This window comes from Cherax quadricarinatus, chromosome 57, assembly GCF_038502225.1.
Source record: "Cherax quadricarinatus isolate ZL_2023a chromosome 57, ASM3850222v1, whole genome shotgun sequence".
Taxonomy (NCBI): Eukaryota; Metazoa; Arthropoda; class Malacostraca; order Decapoda; family Parastacidae; genus Cherax; species Cherax quadricarinatus.
In genome coordinates this window covers 6,744,744-6,765,019 of record NC_091348.1, presented here as the reverse complement: position 1 = coordinate 6,765,019, position 20,276 = coordinate 6,744,744, and the positions used below count along the sequence as shown (strand labels likewise).

The 20,276-nt window shown below is 43.8% G+C and overlaps 1 long non-coding RNA gene across 1 annotated transcript; it reads right to left on the bottom strand.

Annotated features, from left to right (window-relative positions):
• Window positions 1–2,498: 2,498 nt before the first annotated feature.
• LOC138854391 (uncharacterized) lies at window positions 2,499–17,165 on the bottom strand. The gene is made up of 2 exons (XR_011393589.1): window positions 15,987–17,165; window positions 2,499–3,103 (listed from the first exon to the last, which is right to left on the bottom strand). It is a non-coding gene; the product is annotated as an uncharacterized lncRNA (long non-coding RNA).
• Between the last annotated feature and the right edge of the window lie 3,111 nt (window positions 17,166–20,276).

The following is a 20,276-nucleotide window of genomic DNA, read 5'->3' as shown; positions in this document are numbered from 1 at the left end:
TGCACTGATGTGTTTTCCTCTAAGGAATCTTCGCACTGATTTTGGGGCTGTGTAAACTTAACTTGTCAGTTTTATTATTCAAATCGATTTTCAAGCAAAAACTTTAAAATATGTTACTTCTGATTGGCTTCAAACCATAAATAATGGTGCATTTTACTTTAAGAAAAGTTTGGATTGATTTTGATATTAAGGTACTGATTACTTGTTAAAGAAATGGAAGAAACTTGTTTTATTGGCTTCCAAACAATAATTTCTCAATACCTCATCTGATTAGCTGGAAACATTTAATGCTGGTAGCTTCAGAATGCAGCTTCTGAGTGGTTCAAGTTGAAATGCTAGAGTGTCTGGTGCAGTGGAAGGTTCCACTTGGGTTTGGGTTGTGTAGAGGCCAATTTGCAGTTTTTGTTAAGAAAGCAGGATAATAGTTGCCATGTAATAACATGCGCCTCTCTCTCTCCTGATTGTCTTTAAAAACATGCTACACTCACGTGCATTCAGGTGGACGGGGGGGGGGGGGGACTCGGCTTATGGAATACAGATATACTTTCCGGGGCTTGCTAAGCGACGGAAGCCATAACATACCACTGTTGGACGGTGGGTGCCACAAAGCAGTATGACCCATGCTGGCAGCACGAGTGGCATCTCCCTTTGACTCGCTTCATAGGCTAGTTTTTAATTATAACTGACTATTAAATAACAAAAAAAGGCACAATACCGTGACTGGAACGATACACAAATAACCCGCACATAAAAGAGAGAAGCTTACGACGACGCTTCGGTCCGACTTGGACCATTGACAAAGTCACACTAACCAGAAGTGGAGTAGGACGGCTATATATAGGCAGGAAGAGGTGATGGTAGTAGTAGTAGTACAAGAATGGTATATAATACCGACAAGATGAAATTAAGACACATGCGCAACACCCGGGCATCCCTATCGTAGACGTTTCGCCATCCAGCCAGCCACTGGATGGCGAAACGTCCACAACAAAGACAACCAGACGCCGCACATGTATAACTATTACAATGAATAGTGATTATAAAAATGACTCGCAACTGAATTCCTTTTTTACGGGTGCATATAATATTTATTAATTTTACTTTACATCTTGAGGCGTACCGAGGACTGTTCCTTGGATTCAGCACTCACTGTAAGGGCGCCTTTACACATGCTATGACAATTATAATATAAGATGGCAGTACTGACATGACTGTTTTTGGTGGCCCGGTGGCCTGGTGGCTAAAACTCCCGCTTCACACACGGAGGGCCCGGGTTCGATTCCCGGCGGGTGGAAACATTTCGACACGTTTCCTTACACCTATTGTCCTGTTCACCTAGCAGCAAATAGGTACCTGGGTGTTAGTCGACTGGTGTGGGTCGCATCCTGGGGGACAAGATTGAGGACCCCAATGGAAATAAGTTAGACAGTCCTCGATGACGCACTGACTTTCTTGGGTTATCCTGGGTGGCTAACCCTCCGGGGTTAAAAATCCGAACGAAATCTTATCTTATCTTATCTTACATGGTAAGGGCATCTTCGTAGCCGATCTCTTCTACATTATATTCCTGAGAGGATTTTCCTCTTAGCTTTGAGATTATTATTCTGTGAAAATCGTCCCTCTAGAAGCAGTATTTAATTATTATTTTACTAATGTTGTCTAGTCTTACTTTGTACATGTTCCGGGTTATTTCATAAAGTATTTACATTGTATTTCTTATTTTAGCTTTTAATATGCTTGATTACCCATTACCTCCTGGTTACTCAGCAATTTAAACACATACCGTGTCTAGTATTATCAGATTTACATTGTTATTATGAACTTGTTACTGTCGGGAACAGTTCACTTTTATATTGCATAAATCGTTGTCTCAAAGCGAGTAAAATTATTCTAAATCAAATATTGACATTCCACAATCTGTAATTCATTGTTATTGGCCACAGATATCAGCAAATTTGAACAAAAGGTAAATATCCAGCATTTATGGCAAAACAGATAGCGGGTTCTTAGTCAGGCAAATACAAATCCAGAGCGACACCCTTCAGATAAGAGAAGCCCGACCTCCTTACCCCATCCCCCCCCCCCGGCACAAGCCACTCAAACTACAGCACCACGTCAAGATAACCAACCCTGTGTAGTGGGAAAGTAGGTTCATACAGCGCCTCATAATAGCTCAGAGGCAACGCCTCACCGAAACAGCATGCTTGGGAAGGTAAGTCTGGAAGGGAGCGTGTCTCACTCTTTCCAGATGGAGTACTGAATCTACGCAACTCATTGCGTTGAATGGTCCACATGGGTTTATCGCTTCCATGATGTATAAAAATAAAGTTTTCTTAGGGTGTCTAGCTTTTGTTGCTGCTGACTTAGTTCTAAAGGTCCTCTCGCTACTGTCGAATTTAACTTCGTCAAAATAACCTCAATCCCTTGAAAACAAGAGAGGTGAAGGAGACTAATATTAACAATTATTGCAGCAATGATTCAGTTTTTTGAAAAATCCCGTAGGAGTCAAAACGGCTGGGGAATGGGAGGCAGTCAGCTTCGATTTAAGGTAGGGAAAGGTACCTCAAATTGCATAGATCAGAAGTAATACGTCATCAAGGCACTCCCACCCTTGGAGGAATGCCACCTAAAAACGGAAACTAAAGACTCGACTCATCCCAACAAGCAAAAGATCATTTTTGATGTAAATATGTTTTGAATGGAAGGCCGAGCTCTGAAGACCTCTCTCCGGGAAGGATCAGTGCTCTCTTATACCTGGTTAGGAAGATGCTTTCATATTTCTCGGAAGGAGACTTTGATGTCGTCCGTACTTACGTGACAAGGGATACATCACTATTAACCAGAGATGGCAAGTTATACTCCATAACCAAAACTAAGGTATGATGACCATGTCTACGTCCAATGAAAGGGAATGTGTGGTTGTTTTAATGTCCTCTTGGCGAGAGGAGACGGGAAGCTTACATCCTTCATAACGATACAAGTGAAGCATCGTATGATTATACTTCTGAACAGTGAGAAAAGCTTTAGTGAAAACTGGTGTATAACATGAACTTACCTTACTGGTGGGGCGCTAACTGTCCTTCGGTGAGCCGTCATCACCTACCTGAAATTAAAAAAAAAAAATATTAATAAACAGTTCCAGCTCTTAAGTTTACTCTTATCCCCCACCTACAAGCAACCCGAGTTATACCAGTCATCCGCACCTACAGGAAATACACCGTTATAGCCTTCACCTGCACCTTGAAGAATCCTGTTTTGCCCTTGACCCGCATCATTAGTTATATCATTCAGCTTGCATCTTCAGAAAGCATTTTCAGTTATACAATGAATGTTATTCACATGCATGTGTATAACTAAAGAGGAGATAAGACTCACACGAGTTCCAAACAGTTATATATAGGGCGAGTTTAATTTTCTAGGTAACGCCGTGATTTACCCGTGATGATTTATTTTGAGTTTTCCTACTCTTGTGGCAAGTCCTGGGGCCAGATTCCCCTGTTGAGTGCCTGATCAACCAGGCTTTTGCTGTTGAAGACCCTATGCCTATCCCATATTTATTTCCCATAATTCCCGCTAGGGGAGCTATCTCCATAGACCTGTGCTTTCCTCTGGTGAGGCCCTTAGGCCTACCTAGACCTCACCATGCGACAGCTTGAACAGCACCCACTCACCCTGCAGAAATCTACAGACAAGAGGTCCCTCGTCACACACTCCTGCCAGGCTGGGGCCTGGTACAGCAGGCTATAACACACTGCCTGTACAGAACCCAAATAAGGCTAAGGCTCACCTCCGAGAATTTTTTTTTTATATATATTTTATTTAAAACGTAATATTACAACATAAAAAATAAATATATAGAAAACCACCATCCCTTAACAAACAGGTATCCAAATGAGAATTCATAACCACAGTACACCATATGAATTGCTCAACATTCCGACAGTCGCTATATACACTTGGAGTCACCTAGGATGTTCATGCATAAATAAAAATCAGATAAGAGCTTTGTGGCCCACATATGACATCCTAGTACCAAAATGCACTAAAAGACATGCTATAAGAAATCATATACCCTCATCTCCTCCACCACAATAGATATTATATAATCACATAGCTAGACCTATAGCATATATGTTTAGAAACATATTTTATAATACTTAAAACATGACAAAATAATAATACAAAACATCAATACACGATGTTACATTACAGTGGTTCAAACCCATAATAACAATATATAAATGAATAAATAACAAAAAGGCACAATACCGTGACTGGAACGATACACAAATAACCCGCACATAAAAGAGAGAAGCTTACGACGACGTTTCGGTCCGACTTGGACCATTGACAAAGTCACACTAACAGAGGTGGAGCAGGACGGCTATATATAGGCAGGAAGAGGTGGAGGTAGTGGTAGTGGTAGTAGTAGTAGTAGTAGTAGTAGTACAAGAATTGTATATAATACCGACAGGATGAAATGACACATGCACAACACCCGGGCATCCCCACCGTAGACGTTTCGCCATCCAGCCAGCCACTGGATGGCGAAACGTCCACAACAAAGACAACCAGACGCCGCACATGTGTCTAATTTCATCAGTAGATGTAGAAGAAGAAGAGGTAGTAGTAGTGGTAGTGGTAGAAGTGGGAAATAAGGAAGACGAGCCAGTCAAATACAAATATATAAATGAAAACAAAACACAGAACGTAAAACGCTAACACAAGGAAGCATATAGTTTAATATGCAGACATAAAACAGATGCTCATGGAAAACTAGAAATGAAACATTATAACAACCCGTATGCAACATCCCTGTGCAAATACTTACTATAAGAATACAGCACACACTACAACCCCCTCCCCCTTTATTCCCAACAGCTGTATCTACCGTCACCATCATAACCAAGAGTATAAAATAACATTAATTAGCACTGTTGAAAATAGAAACATTCTGAAACACGCTTCATACATAACCACATTCCTGCATAACCCAGGAAAGACAAATGCATAAACACATGTATAACATACGTACAAAAACTACAATGAATACAGCGGTATACACAGACACAGCATACCTCTCCAAAAGCGTAATTAAACCCCTACATGACAATACAACATAATAAAATAGTCTACTGAAACATACCATCACTTCATAGAAGTACTAAGTATTAATAATATATAAAAATTAAAATCCAATAAAATCCAAAAAAAAAAAATCAACATATCTTAATACAGAAGCTTTCTTAAACACGCTTCATACATAGCCACACACCTGCAAGACACAGGAAGTAAATTTTTAAAAATGATACATTAGCATAATAAGAACCTTCACAGTCATCTTGCACACAAGCGGCTCACAGTCACAAAGTACCAGATTTCATACCTTGCTAAATTAAAGCTCCATCTTACTCATACCAATTTCTCAACCCCTAACTTCGCATAACACATGTCATTAAAAATTCCCTGACACCAAGCCACTCACTTGACCCCCACAACTCGCATTACACCTCTTGTCCTCCAAATGCACCAATCACACCCGCGCCTTCCTCAAGAAGCCAGCCTCGTCACGTCCTCTGAATTTGTAATGCCCATAAGTCCTCCACTCGAAAGCTACGATATCCATCTGAAAATTTGAAATACCATCTATTCCCAGTGATATCCTTATTCCTCCTTTGTGTCCCATAAAATATCGCTGCCAGGGCCCTAATTCTCTCCCCCACCGGCGCTCTCCGTAAAACCCACGAAGTATACACGAAGTCGGCTACCAGATAACCCATCGCATTTTATACCGGCACCCCCACCCCCCCCACATCCAAGCTTAATGCCCGTAGAACACAAATACTACCCCCACCCACCATACGTAAAACCCAACCTTTCACAAAAATATACGGCATGGAAAACAGTGTCAATACCCCTACACTCACAACATTCCCGTCCCTCCTACACACGCCTATTACCTAATACCTCCCCCCGACCCTCCCGCACCACAGCCTTCAATCGCAACCCTTGCAGGCGCCCCCATATATCACTCCATGCATACATCGGATACAAACCCACAACCCTAGCAACTACCTCCCCACCACCCACCCGAGCCAGTGTACCAATCTTAACCCCGCAGGGTTCCCTTGCATAACAACAACCTCAACATTCCCTGTCAGAGTAACTTTCAAGGAAGAATCAGTTCGAATCAGGATTCTGCAAGAGAAAGCAAGACTGAGGGACAAAGAGGGGTACCAGAGAGTATACCTCGACCGCGACAGAACACAAGAAGAAAGGACTACACTGAAAGAGAGGGTACAGAGACGCAAGGAGGAACGAGAAGCAATGAAAATGAGCAGGACCCAGACACAGGAGGAAGGGCAAACACACCCCACAGAATCTCCCACCAAAAGACCCCACCCGCGACATTCCCAACGCAACTGAGCAACCTATACTACAACCCACTCACTGTTCCCTCTGCCACCAACCCCCATATCACAAACCTCACCCCAACAGCTGTCCCTTATGGGCATTCTGACCCCACCCCCATCAACACATACCCCACCTACACCACAGCCCCATATAGGCCCCCACCAAGGCTCTCGCTCTCCCAACCCCAATATACTTGCAGGACCACAATGATAGAAAAGAAACTAAAGGTTTGGTACACAAACGCGGATGGAATAACGAATAAACATGAGGAGTGGAATGAAAGAATCAGTGAAAAATCCCCAGACATCATAGCAGTCACAGAAACAAAACTCGCTGAGACAATAACAGACACAATCTTCCCAACAGGATATCAGATCCTGAGGAAAGATAGAAGGAGTAGAGGGGGAGGAGGGGTTGCACTGCTCATAAAACACCAATGGGGATTTGAGGAAATGGAAGGCATGGACATGATTGGAGAAAGAGACTACATTGTAGGTACAATTCAGTCCGGAGAACATAAAGTAGTCATTGGAGTGATGTATAACCCACCACAGAACTGCAGGAGGCCAAGAGAGGAGTACGAAGAAAACAACAGGGTGATGGTGGACACACTGGCTGAGGTGGCAAGAAGAGCTCACTCGAGCAGAGCAAAGTTACTGGTAATGGGCGATTTCAACCACAGGGAGATCGACTGGGAAAACCTGGAGCCACATGGGGGTCCCGAAACATGGAGAGCCAAGATGATGGATGTGGTACTTGAAAACCTCATGCATCAACATGTCAGGGACACAACCAGAGAGAGAGGGGAGGATGAGCCAGCAAGACTGGATCTTGTGTTCACCCTGAGCAGTTCAGACATCGAGGACATCACTTACGAGAGGCCCCTTGGAGCTAGCGATCATGTGGTTCTGAGTTTTGACTATATAGTAGAGTTACAAGTGGAGAAGGTAACAGGAACTGAAGGGGACAGGCCAAACTATAAAAGGGGGGACTACACAGGTATGAGAAACTTCCTGCAGGAGGTTCAGTGGGACAGAGAAATGGTAGGAAAATCAGTAAACGAGATGATGGAATATGTGGCAACAAAGTGCAAGGAGGCAGAGGAAAGTTTTGTTCCCAAGGGAAACAGAAATAATAGGAAGACCAAAACGAGTCCTTGGTTTACCCGAAGGTGTAGGGAGGCAAAAACTAAGTGCAACAGAGAATGGAAAAGGTACAGGAGGCATAGGACCCAGGAAAACAAGGAGATTAGTAGAAGAGCCAGAAACGAGTATGCGCAGATAAGGAGGGAGGCCCAGCGACAGTATGAAAACGACATAGCATCGAAAGTCAAATCTGACCCGAAACTGCTGTATAGCCACATTAGGAGGAAGACAACAGTCAAGGACCAGGTGATAAGGCTGAGGAAAGAAGGTGGAGAACTCACAAGAAACGATCAAGAGGTATGTGAGGAGCTCAACACGAGATTTAAGGAAGTATTTACAGTAGAGACAGGAAGGACTCTGGGGGGACAGACCAGATGGGGACACCAACAAGGAATACACCAACAAGTGTTGGAGGACATACATACAGATGAGGAGGAGGTGAAGAAACTGCTAAGGGACATCGATACCTCAAAGGCAATGGGACCGGACAACATCTCTCCATGGGTCCTTAGAGAGGGAGCAGATATGTTGTGCGTACCACTTACCACAATCTTCAACACATCCCTGGAAACTGGGCAACTACCTGAGGTATGGAAGACGGCAAATGTAGTTCCCATTTTCAAAAAAGGAGACAGAAAAGAGGCACTAAACTATAGACCTGTGTCATTGACGTGTATAGTATGCAAAATTATGGAGAAGATTATCAGGAGGAGAGTGGTGGAGCACCTGGAACGGAACAGGAGTATAAATGCCAACCAGCACGGATTCACGGAAGGCAAATCCTGTGTCACAAACCTTCTGGAGTTTTATGATAAAATAACAGAAGTAAGACAAGAGAGAGAGGGGTGGGTTGATTGCATCTTCTTGGACTGCAAGAAGGCCTTTGACACAGTTCCTCACAAGAGATTAGTGCAGAAGCTAGAGCATCAGGCGCATATAACAGGAAGGGCACTGCAATGGATCAGAGAATACCTGACAGGGAGGCAACAACGAGTCATGGTACGTAATGATGTATCACAGTGGGCACCTGTGACGAGCGGGGTCCCACAGGGGTCGGTCCTAGGACCAGTGCTATTTTTGGTATATGTGAACGACATGACGGAAGGGTTAGACTCAGAAGTGTCCCTGTTTGCAGATGATGTGAAGTTAATGAGGAGAATTAAATCTGATGAGGACCAGGCAGGAATTCAAAGAGACCTGGACAGACTGGACACCTGGTCCAGAAAATGGCTTCTCGAATTTAATCCTGCCAAATGCAAAGTCATGAAGATAGGGGAAGGGCACAGAAGACCACAGACAGAGTATAGGCTAGGTGGCCAAAGACTGCAAACCTCACTCAAGGAGAAAGATCTTGGGGTGAGTATAACACCGAGCATGTCTCCGGAAGCACACATCAATCAGATAACTGCTGCAGCATATGGGCGCCTGGCAAACCTGAGAACAGCATTCCGACACCTTAGTAAGGAATCATTCAAGACACTGTACACCGTGTATGTCAGGCCCATACTGGAGTATGCAGCACCTGTTTGGAACCCGCACTTGATAAAGCACGTCAAGAAACTAGAGAAAGTACAAAGGTTTGCAACAAGGTTAGTTCCAGAGCTAAGAGGAATGTCCTATGAAGAAAGATTAAGGGAAATCGGCCTGACGACACTGGAGGACAGGAGGGTCAGGGGAGACATGATAACGACATATAAAATACTGTGTGGAATAGACAAGGTGGACAAGGACAGGATGTTCCAGGGAGGGGACACAGAAACAAGAGGCCACAATTGGAAGTTGAAGACACAAATGAGTCAGAGATAGTAGGAAGTATTTCTTCAGTCATAGAGTTGTAAGGCAGTGGAATAGCCTAGAAAATGACGTAGTGGAGGCAGGAACCATACACAGTTTTAAGACGAGGTTTGATAAAGCTCATGGAGCGGGGAGAGAGAGGGTCTAGTAGCAACCGGTGAAGAGGCGGGGCCAGGAGCTAGGACTCGACCCCTGCAACCACAAATAGGTGAGTACAAATAGGTGAGTACACACCTGAACATCCCTACCCCTCGCCCAACGTACGACGTCCCTTCTCACCCATGCCAAACCTGTACCTGTGATTCTGCCCTCTCTCAAATAACTATGTTTAACGTACATACCCAACAACCTTAGATGCAGCGCCATTAACCCCAGCCCTCCCTGGCGTACCGGTAAACACACATCTCTCGACAACCATTCACAACCCGAACCCCAAATATAGTGATACACACGCTTCAACATCACATGTTTCCAAGGGATATATACCTGCCACATGCCATAGCTTACTATACAGTTTCACATTCACCACAATAGCACTCTGGTGCAGCATCAAACCTCCTGTACGCAAGCCCGCTAATCTACCCAAAACCCTATCTACAGCTTCTTTCGAATTCACCTTCCGTGCCTCCAGGATATTTTCCATGTGAACAACCCCACATACCTTAAGTCTACTTACCAGGGACCAACCTTCACCCTGTTCGTATACCCCACCCACACCAACCCCCACCCTCAATAACATCGACTTGTCTCTATTAAGAGTCATCCCTGTTGCCATGCCAAAACTCTCCACCAACTCACTAACCCTAGGTAAATCCTCTGACCTTCTAAATAGCACTGTGGTGTCATCAACATATCCAACGATCCCCGGTTCCACAGACACCCCATCCCACACCATCCCTTCCCATATGCCCCAACGCACAGCCCTATAGAACGGGTCCTGGAGTAATGCAAAGAGAAGCTGCGACACAGGGCATCCCTGCCTTAAGCCCCTTTCCATCCTAACAGGTTGACCTAATCTACCATTCACTTGTACCCTAACCATTGCCTTCTCATACAACACTTTAGTCCAACTGACGATTTCCCTCCCAAACCCCTGCCATTGCATAAACTTCCACAACACCTCATGCTCCACACAGTCATACGCTGCATGCCAATCTAATGCTAAAACCCCACCCTTGATGTTTCCCCCACTTTCATCTATAAACCTACGAATAATCCCCTGCCCCACACACATCGAACGCCCAGGCACTCCATATTGACCCTCGTCCAAAACGCTGGCTAGAACACCCTTCAACCTATTTCCCAACACTTTAGCAAAGATCTTGTAATCGCCACACATTATGGTGATTGAACGATAGTCATGCACACATTCACAAGACTTTTTTAGGGACCATGACCACTACACCCATTCTCTGCTGTTCCCCCAACCTACCCCTGGTTTTCATGGCATTAAATAACTCCACTAAAAACCCACGCAAACACTCCCAATTTTCCCTATAAAAATCACAAGGGATGCCATCAATACCAGGCGATTTACCCATGCTCATCCCGTCCACTGCCACCCTAATCTCCTCCTCACTTATAGGCCCACCCAAACTCAATCGATCCTTATGCATTAGATTACAGGTTACCCAGTCGCCCATTGTGCCTAACGCCTCACAATTAACCCCCACACTTTTACCATTCTTCTCGTACCACGCATCCACATAACCCATACTCTCTGTAGACGAAAGCACCTGTCCCTGACGATGTCCCGCCAATTGCTCCTGTACCCGCAAACTCGTCACCTCTGTTGCCCTACGACGTGTCCCCTGCTCCCGCAAGACATACGCCAACAGACAGTCCCCCCATAAAACCTCATCAAGGCCCCCTGCAACCCTTGCAGCATCAAAATTGCGATTTTGAATATCCCTAATCCGTTATTTCAAGCCCTCAATCTCACCCATCGGATATGCACCCCCCCTCCCATATAGCATTCTTGTAGTTGACCCTCAAGGTAATTTAAAATCCCATATTGAAACTGCCTCTCTTCCTTTTCCCTCTTCTGATAAAAATCCCTCGCCTTTCCCTTACTGACCGAGTCCCACCACCCAATGACATCAACCCCTTCCCCTCCATCAGCCCACCACCTTTTCCAAGCGCACGCAAAAGATTCCCTCCCCTCCCCTGTTTTCAATAACCCAACATTCATCTTCCAGAAACCTCTGAAACGCTTCGGCAAACCCTCCCAATTTAAATCCACCAGAACCCCATGATGATCAGAGAAGCTTACATTCAACGCACATACACTGCTCACCCTCACCCCCCCCGAGATACATAAATACGATCAAGCCTCGCTGCATAATCACGCTTAATAAACGTATGCGTCACTCCGCTCACCTCCCCTCCAACATCCACTACATTTACACCTCTCAACAGATCCCCTAAAAAACCCCTCCCCCTAGGCTCTACATCCTTACGTCGGACAACACAGTTCCAATCACCCCCTATAATTGTAATACCTGGCAGCGATCTGAAATGGTAGACATGGACATCCCTAAAGAATCTATTTTTAACACCCATGTCCCCTTCTGCCGGCCCATACACCCCAATGACACCCACCCGAACCCCTCCCCACATACCCTCGACCCTAACCACCTGCCCCTCCTCCCCTACCTCACACCTATGCAAAAGAAACGGGCTGGCTTCCTTAATTAATAGCGCCACACCACCTTTCAGTCGTGTAGAGCAACCCATGTACACGTCATATCCGGTAATTGACAATTCACCTAAATATTTATAATTATGCTCCTGCAAGAACACAAGGTCTGGCACATATCTCCTCAAATAACCCTCCACAACTTTACATTTGCCCACTGCCTTCAACCCATTAACATTTAAAGTAAGACACCTGAAGGCCGTAATGAGGGCTTTCCCTTAGACACCCTAACACACTTAGAACCCTGGCGAGAAACCCCCACCCCGCCCCCCCCACACTTCCCATCACCTTCCCTTTGCTCACGCTCTACATTCTTTAAACCACCTTTCTCTCTAGGCGTTAGATCATTCCAGGTTTTCTTCCCCGTCCTTTGCCCAGGCGACAAAACATCCTATCAGAAATGAGAGCCGTCCTCTTGTGAGAGCCACGCTTCTCACGCTTCGCCTCCTCCTGGGCATCTTCCCTGTGGACCTCCACTGCCACACTCTGGACCCGTCCCTCATCACTCGCAACCTTCTCATTGAGGCCACCCACCTCAGCCTCTACACTCACATCATCCAAGCCAGCATTGACCGAAACATCCAGTAAGCCGTCCAGGGCCTCCTGAATTGTAGCTTCCAAAACATGGTGTGCAATTGCAGACTCCTCACCACTCTTTGCCGACACCAAGCCTACGTCCTCGTCAAGTCCAGTGAGTGTCAAGTCCAGTGAGTGTCAAGTCCAGTGAGTGTCAAGTCCAGTGAGTGTCAAGTCCAGTGAGTGTCAAGTCCAGTGAGTGTCAAGTCCAGTGAGTGTCAAGTCCAGTGAGTGTCAAGTCCAGTGAGTGTCAAGTCCAGTGAGTGTCAAGTCCAGTGAGTGTCAAGTCAAGTCCAGTGAGTGTCAAGTCAAGTCCAGTGAGTGTCAAGTCAAGTCCAGTGAGTGTCAAGTCCAGTGAGGCGACAACGCCTCCTCCCTCTCCACCTCCACACTCCACGCCTCCTGTGACAAAGGCTTACGTTGCGTTGCCGTTGCACAAGTCAGTTGGTCCGTAGTACCATCAGATCCCGCCTCAGCTTCAGGTTTCCCACGTCTCGTTGGACAAGTCAGTGCTATGTGGTCGTACACCCCACACACAAGGCACGTACGCCTCTGACCTGAGTATGTTACGTACACATGAGTCCGGAAGTCCTCCATTCCCACATAAGATGGAATAGGATGACTAAGGGACATTTTCAGGAAAAACGTCCCTTCAGCGAAGCCAACTAGTGGCCCATCTCGCCAACGTCCCAATGTCGCCATGTGGATCGTCCCATATCGTCCAAACACCTGCCGTAAATCACTTTCATCCGCCTCGAAAGGTACATTACGCACCTTGACCCAGGTGTAGAATCTTGATACGTCATGAAGACGGACACTAACGCCAGGGGTAACCGTCTTAACCACGTCCTGATACTTGGCCACCATGTTGTCATATGTACTGCTCAGCCGGAACTTGACGAAAATGCGTGCCACACCATTCAGTGAGACTCCATAAAGATCTTCATTAGCGATACCGTACGTATCCCACAACATCGCCGTCAGCAACATGTTGGTATTCTGGGCAGTAAGCACGCCCCTCACTAATTCCAAACAGATAGTGTTCACACGTCTGCGGCCACTCTCCGCCATGATGAAAAAACTAAAACTGCGCAGAAAGCCAGATGATTCGGGAGCTACTGCGCAGCCTGTCCGCACGCCCGAGAGCGATGTGGACAATTAGAAAATATTTACCCTACACACTGCCAGCAGTTGCGTTTTACCTTGAGGAAGGAAGGAAGATTAATTCGTTGCTTACTTTATCGACTCGTACAGGCAGCATTCGTCTCCCAGCAAGTTTTCCTATTTTGTGTCTGACACTGTACTCAACCAGACACGGGTACATTCAAATTTTAAGCCTAAAGACACTTAATTTCCTCGGGAAATCTTAGCGGCGTCAACTGTTCCACAGTATCCTATGCTCTTTATAAGTTGTGTGCTCAGCTTCACCTGCACATTGCTGCTGCTACCGTTTCAGCTCATATCTGTCATTTACAGCATGACAAAGGTCAGCGTGTGAGGCTCTCGTCTAGCACACAGCGTCCGTGGAAACATCGGGCGTGTTTCCTTATACCTGCGATCCCTGTTCACCTAGCAAGCAAGCAAGCAAGCAAGCAAGCAAGCAAGCAAGCAAGCAAGCAAGCAAGCAAGCAGGTACCTGGGAGTTAGTCGACTGGTGCGAAACGCATCCTGGGGACAAGATTGAAGGAACCCAATGGAAATACGACAGTGTCCTTGATGACGCACTGCCGTTCTTAGGTTATCCTGGGTAGCTAACCCTCCGGAGTTAAAAATCCAGGCAAAATCTTTTCTTATGGTAGTCAGGTCTGCCTTATACACGTGCCTGGGCGAAGTGTCGTCAGATTCCAGCCTGGTTACGCCACCAGCTATTCTTGGCAACTTACTGAAGTAAGAGGTAGAAGAAGAAGCGTAAAATAGGGGTGCCAAGAACGAAAAAAGAAGTGTCAACATCAGGGGTTGAAGACTATTCACCCAGCTATCAACAAACATCAGAAATGTTGCTAGAAGTGGCGCATAGATTTTACTGAGGAAACAGGCGTTGCTATCTGCGGGCCGTAGATAGTAATAAAGTTGGTAGAATTACTGACAATATGTAAAGTAAAAGGACACAAGTGCAACTAATGTGACATTTATTGTGGCAACGTTTCGCTCTCCAGGAGCTTTATCAAGCCATTACAAACAATACATGGACACAGAGGGTATATAAAGGCTCTGAGTGAGGTGCAATACTAGTGAGGTACCATTTCGATGTTCACTAGTGGTAGTAGTAGTAGTAGTAGTAGTAGTAACAAAAATAATACAATATGGAAGAGCAAATAATTCGTACATGAGTGAAAGGATATAAAAGCTATTACTTGGGTAACAAAAATAGGTTGGACAAATATAGACTGGAAAGAGGCAGGTTTTTTTCGGTGTTCACTCTCTGTAATGTGCTTGTGTAGTATAACAGGAGAGACTATGTGATGGCAGGGTTTACTGTTTTCAGGAGGATTCTTGCTAAGACTTCGGAGATGGTGAAGCTGCCGTTGTTTTGTTTAATTGTATTCGAAACAGCGATCAGTGCTGATTCAAGGCACTTGCGTGTGCGGGAATTAGTTTCTTTGATCACTAATTGGGCGTCTCTGAATTTCATGAGATGATTGGTGGAATTTCGGTGTTGTACACAGGCGTTGTATAAGTTGTCGTTCCTACATGCGTAAATGTGTTCATTGAGGCGGGTGTCGAGGTTTCTTGCTGTTTCACCTACGTAGATCTTGTCACAGCCACCACAGGGTATAGTGTAAACTCCTGCATTGACTGGTTCGTGGTGCTTGGGTTTTGTCCTGGTTAGATCCTTTATTGAAGTGGTAGAAGCGATGGCGACTATTATTTTTGTTACTACTACTACTACTACTACTACTACTACTACTACCACCACTAGTGAACATCGAAATGGTACCTCACTAGTATTGCACCTCACTCAGAGCCTTTATATACCCTCTGTGTCCATGTATTGTTTGTAATGGCTTGATAAAGCTCCTGGAGAGCGAAACGTTGTGACAATAAATGTCACATTAGTTGCACTTGTGTCCTTTTACTTTACATAGGGCCGTAGATAGCAACAGCCTGGTTTAACAAGCAATGAACGGTCAAACCTAGTTACAAGTCGGGCTGAGAGGGTATTAAATCTCTCGAAACCTGTCAACTGAATAATATAACTCGGGGAATAGGTAAAACTCGAACCCACGTCTAACCAGTCCGAAAACCAGGAGTCAAGTGGCTCTAACCATTAACTTAGTAAGTTTATTCATTACTCAACTATTAATGTATTCTGTTTATAATACACTACAATGGAGCTACATCTGTCTTTGCACACTCACCTTCCCATGATGTTTGAGGATGTGTATGACTTGCATAGCCAGGTGGTGCTAGGGCCCCCAGGTGATGTCAGGGCCCAGGTGGTCCCAGGTGGTCCCAGGGCCCCAGGTGGTCCCAGGGCCCCAGGTGGTCCCAGGGCCCCAGGTGGATGAACATTACTGTCGTGAATGCTTGAAAATATTTTTTACGAACTCTTATTACTATATTTACGAAGACTTATTTACACTCCTCAGTGCCTTTACGAACTCATGAACACCTGACGCCATGAACAGTTTTCAACACTATGAACACAATAGGAACATTTAATGAACTTATTATTTAAAAACTTTTGGAACTTTATACACACATTTTACAATCACTTATAAATACGTTATGAACACTTGTGAGAAAAAAAAATAGTCAAGAATATTGTTAAAAGCACTTAACTTGCTGTTAACTCTTGGTTGTTAATATTGACGTTAGAACTTACGAACATTGGTCATGCCAACACTTGTTACCACGAGACACACTTGCCTCACCACCTAAGGTAAACTAACAACTGACGAAATGAAGCAAATTTATATACACACACACTACCATCAAAAAGTCTCCGGATATAATACATTACTCTCATCCTCATTTTTTTAATGGAATGAGGGTGAAAACCCTACTCCAGTAACCTAGCCTATTTTTTTTCAGTTACCGGGTCATCATCTGTCACAGAAGCGCGTCGTAGGGTAGTAATTGGTTTTAGTGGTGGTTCATTCTGAAGAATAAACAGCCATCACCAGCACCGAGGCATGTCACGTTATTCAATGTTTAAGTAATTAAACTATCCTCTGCTTGCTTTATGGTTGGTTGGTTTATTAGGTTTGTAGCCTATCAACTGCACGAGGGCTTATTATCTTCACTTGAGCCTATTATCTGCACATAAGCCTATTATGTGCACGCACGAGGACCATTAAGAGTGAGTCTCCCCTATACGCCACCAGTTAAGGATACTTTATTCCTTAGGTAAAAATTAAAATAAGCTCTGTGTACATATACGGTCGTGCACGTCTCTAGGTGTACATATATATACACACAAATATACACCTGTGCATACATATAAACCGTGTATATATACGATGAAAATGACGCGCCTCTTCATGTATATAACGTTGCCCGTGGCTCAACAACACTGCGGTATAACGAACTGCCATACATACGCTGGCTCACCTTGACACACTGATGACAAACTGCTGTGAAAACTTCCGTTTCCGAGCTTCGAAACTGTTCGTGAAACACTTGTTTAAACTGAGACCTCGACCGCTCTTTTTTGACATTTTTTTTTCACCGGTTATTTGCATTTATTCAGCACAGTTGTAATATAACGCATTTTTTTTTTTTTTTTTTTTTTTTTTTTTTTTTTTTAACCTTTGTATGAGGGACTTTTTTTTTTTTTTATATTTTATTTAAATACAACATACACATGATACAAGCCAACAATTAGCAAATCCAAAACCGTGACAGACAATGTCAGTACACACACAATAAACAAAAAAAAAAAAACATTTTAACATACTGATATAACGAAATTCTACCGTAAGAAACCCAACCCGTTTACGGGAAAAAAAAACATACCGACTACAAAACAGAACGTCGGAGTCATAAAACATGTAAGAATAAGTCCTATAATCATGTATATATGTATATACATACACATGCACATATACACATACATGTATGTGCACATATGTTCTTACAGCACAGACTGGATTATACTAGAACAAACAAAAAAAAAAGGACTTATCACTAAAAAAAAACTAGACAAACTAAATACATAACATCCAAAACAGAAGTGTCAGACAATGTCAGGTACACACAAAAAACATTGTAACACAGTGATATAACAAATTCTACTAAAATAACCCAACCAACCGACTTCCAAACAAACAGTCGGAGTCATTATAAAACATGTAGGAATGAGTCCTACAAGCACACACACACATATATACATATATATATACATATATACATATATATACATATATATATATATATATATATATATATATATATATATATATATATATACATATATATATACATACATACATATATACACACACACACGTATACATATACGCATGCATATACACACATACGTGTATGTGCACTTGTTCGTACAGAACAAACTGGATCATACATAGAAATAAAGCTCTAAATGACTTTTCACCAAATAAACTAAAAAAATATTACATCCAATGATAGAACTATACCTAAGACATTGGTTCCCACAAACACACCTACACACACAAAATTAATGTTACCTATTAACACTCAATATATAATATGACCTTCCAGTCAAATGAAGGGTATATATAAACCCCATCAAATACTTTTATATTTTCGTACATAGGTCATTTTGTACCCATTCAATACGATAAAAGAGAGACGTATGACAAGGATAAATCTAACATCAGATTCGAATGTATAAAACATATCCTCACAATATACATATAAATATAAACCCCCTATATAAGATGGTTCTCATAACAATAAGAGAAAAAACAGAAAATCACATACTACTTTTGACTCTGTGATTTTACAAATTCATAAAGGTCTACATACCCCGGAGCCCCCGACGGCTCCCTGCAAAAAAAAACTTTACCCACATCTACCACCTTGCAAACAATCAACCTTCCTCATCAGGCTTCCAATCACTCCAAGAGGACACACCACTGAAGAGACCAACCCCTTGCCTCTCACCCCGTCATCAAACGGAGTAGACGTTCAACAGTAAGTTCACGATATCCCTCCGGAAAACTAATTGCCCACCTTCCCCCATATAATTGTTTGTTCCTACATGCTGTCCTATAAAAACACGCCGCCAACGCTTTTATCCTAATGTTTCCCTCCACCTCCCTCATCCCCCAAGAAACATGCAAGTAATCAACTATTACGTATCTGATAGCCCTCCCCACCTCTTTGGGTACCCCTCCCATATCTAACATTAAAGCCCTGAGGGTTGATATCTGTCCCCCCCCAATAAAAAGAAAACCCTCTTCAACCACAATCTTACCACCTCCAAAGCAGAACAAAAATATACTACATGAAAAGCCGTTTCAACTTCCCCACAAAAACCACATGATGCCTCTCTCACAAAAACCCATTCGTCTTAGCACCTCTTTCGATGCTAACGTCCCCATAAGAAATCTATATACTAATTCCCTCGCTCTTGCCGGTATTCTTAATTTACTAAATTCCACCCATATCACTCTCCAATCATATGTGGGATACACTGCCATCCCTTGCATTGATTCCTGACGACGACCCACACCCACTAACCGTTTTACCTTGAGTTTTTTAACATTGCGGACCTTTAACATAAACCTCAACATATCTTCACACTCCACTAAGTCCCTGCCACCCCACCATTTGCGGATATCCCCCATCACCTCCCCCACCCGAAGACCCCTTTCCCCCGCTGCCCGAATATACCTCTGCTTCACATATAGTGCCTTCACCCTAGACCCTAATGCCATCAATCCCAATCCTCCCTGTCTTACCGCAGTCATTACCACATCTTTACCCAACCACGCCCTCCCAAAACCCCACACATACCTTAAGGCTCTTCTTTGTAATTCCATAATATCCTGACTTCTTAAGGGGTAAATTTCCGCCACTCCCCACACCTTACTATAAATCAGTGTATTTACCACCACAACCCTTTGATGCAAGGTTACATCCCCGGCCCTTAAACTCCTGAGCCTACTCAAAGCTCTGTCCATTACCATTTCTGAATTAACCCTCCTGCTCTCCTGTACATCTGCTAAATACAAAATCCCACAAATCTTTAGCCTATCTACAGTTATCTATCCAAACTCCTCCCCCAAGGCCCCTCCTACCCAATTGCCTACCTCCAGCAACCGTGATTTCTGCTTATTAACTCTCATCCCAGTAGCATTCCCAAAAATCTCAATTACCCTTCCCACTTTACTTAAATCTTCTATCTCATTAAGTAAAACAGTTGTATCATCTACATAACCAACAATATTCCCACAAAATCCACCTCTCTCCCCCATCCTTCCCATCCCACCATCAACCAGAACATAGAAAGGATTCTGCATACATGCAAAGAGTATTTGGGAGAGTGGACACCCCTGCCTTAAACCCCTCCCCATGCTTACTGAACTACCCAACCTCCCATTTACCTGTACTCTCATCGATGCATTCTCATACAATGTCCTCACCCATCCAACCACCCTCCCTCCAAAACCCATTCTCACCATACTCTCAAACAAAAATTCCCTATCCACATAATCATAAGC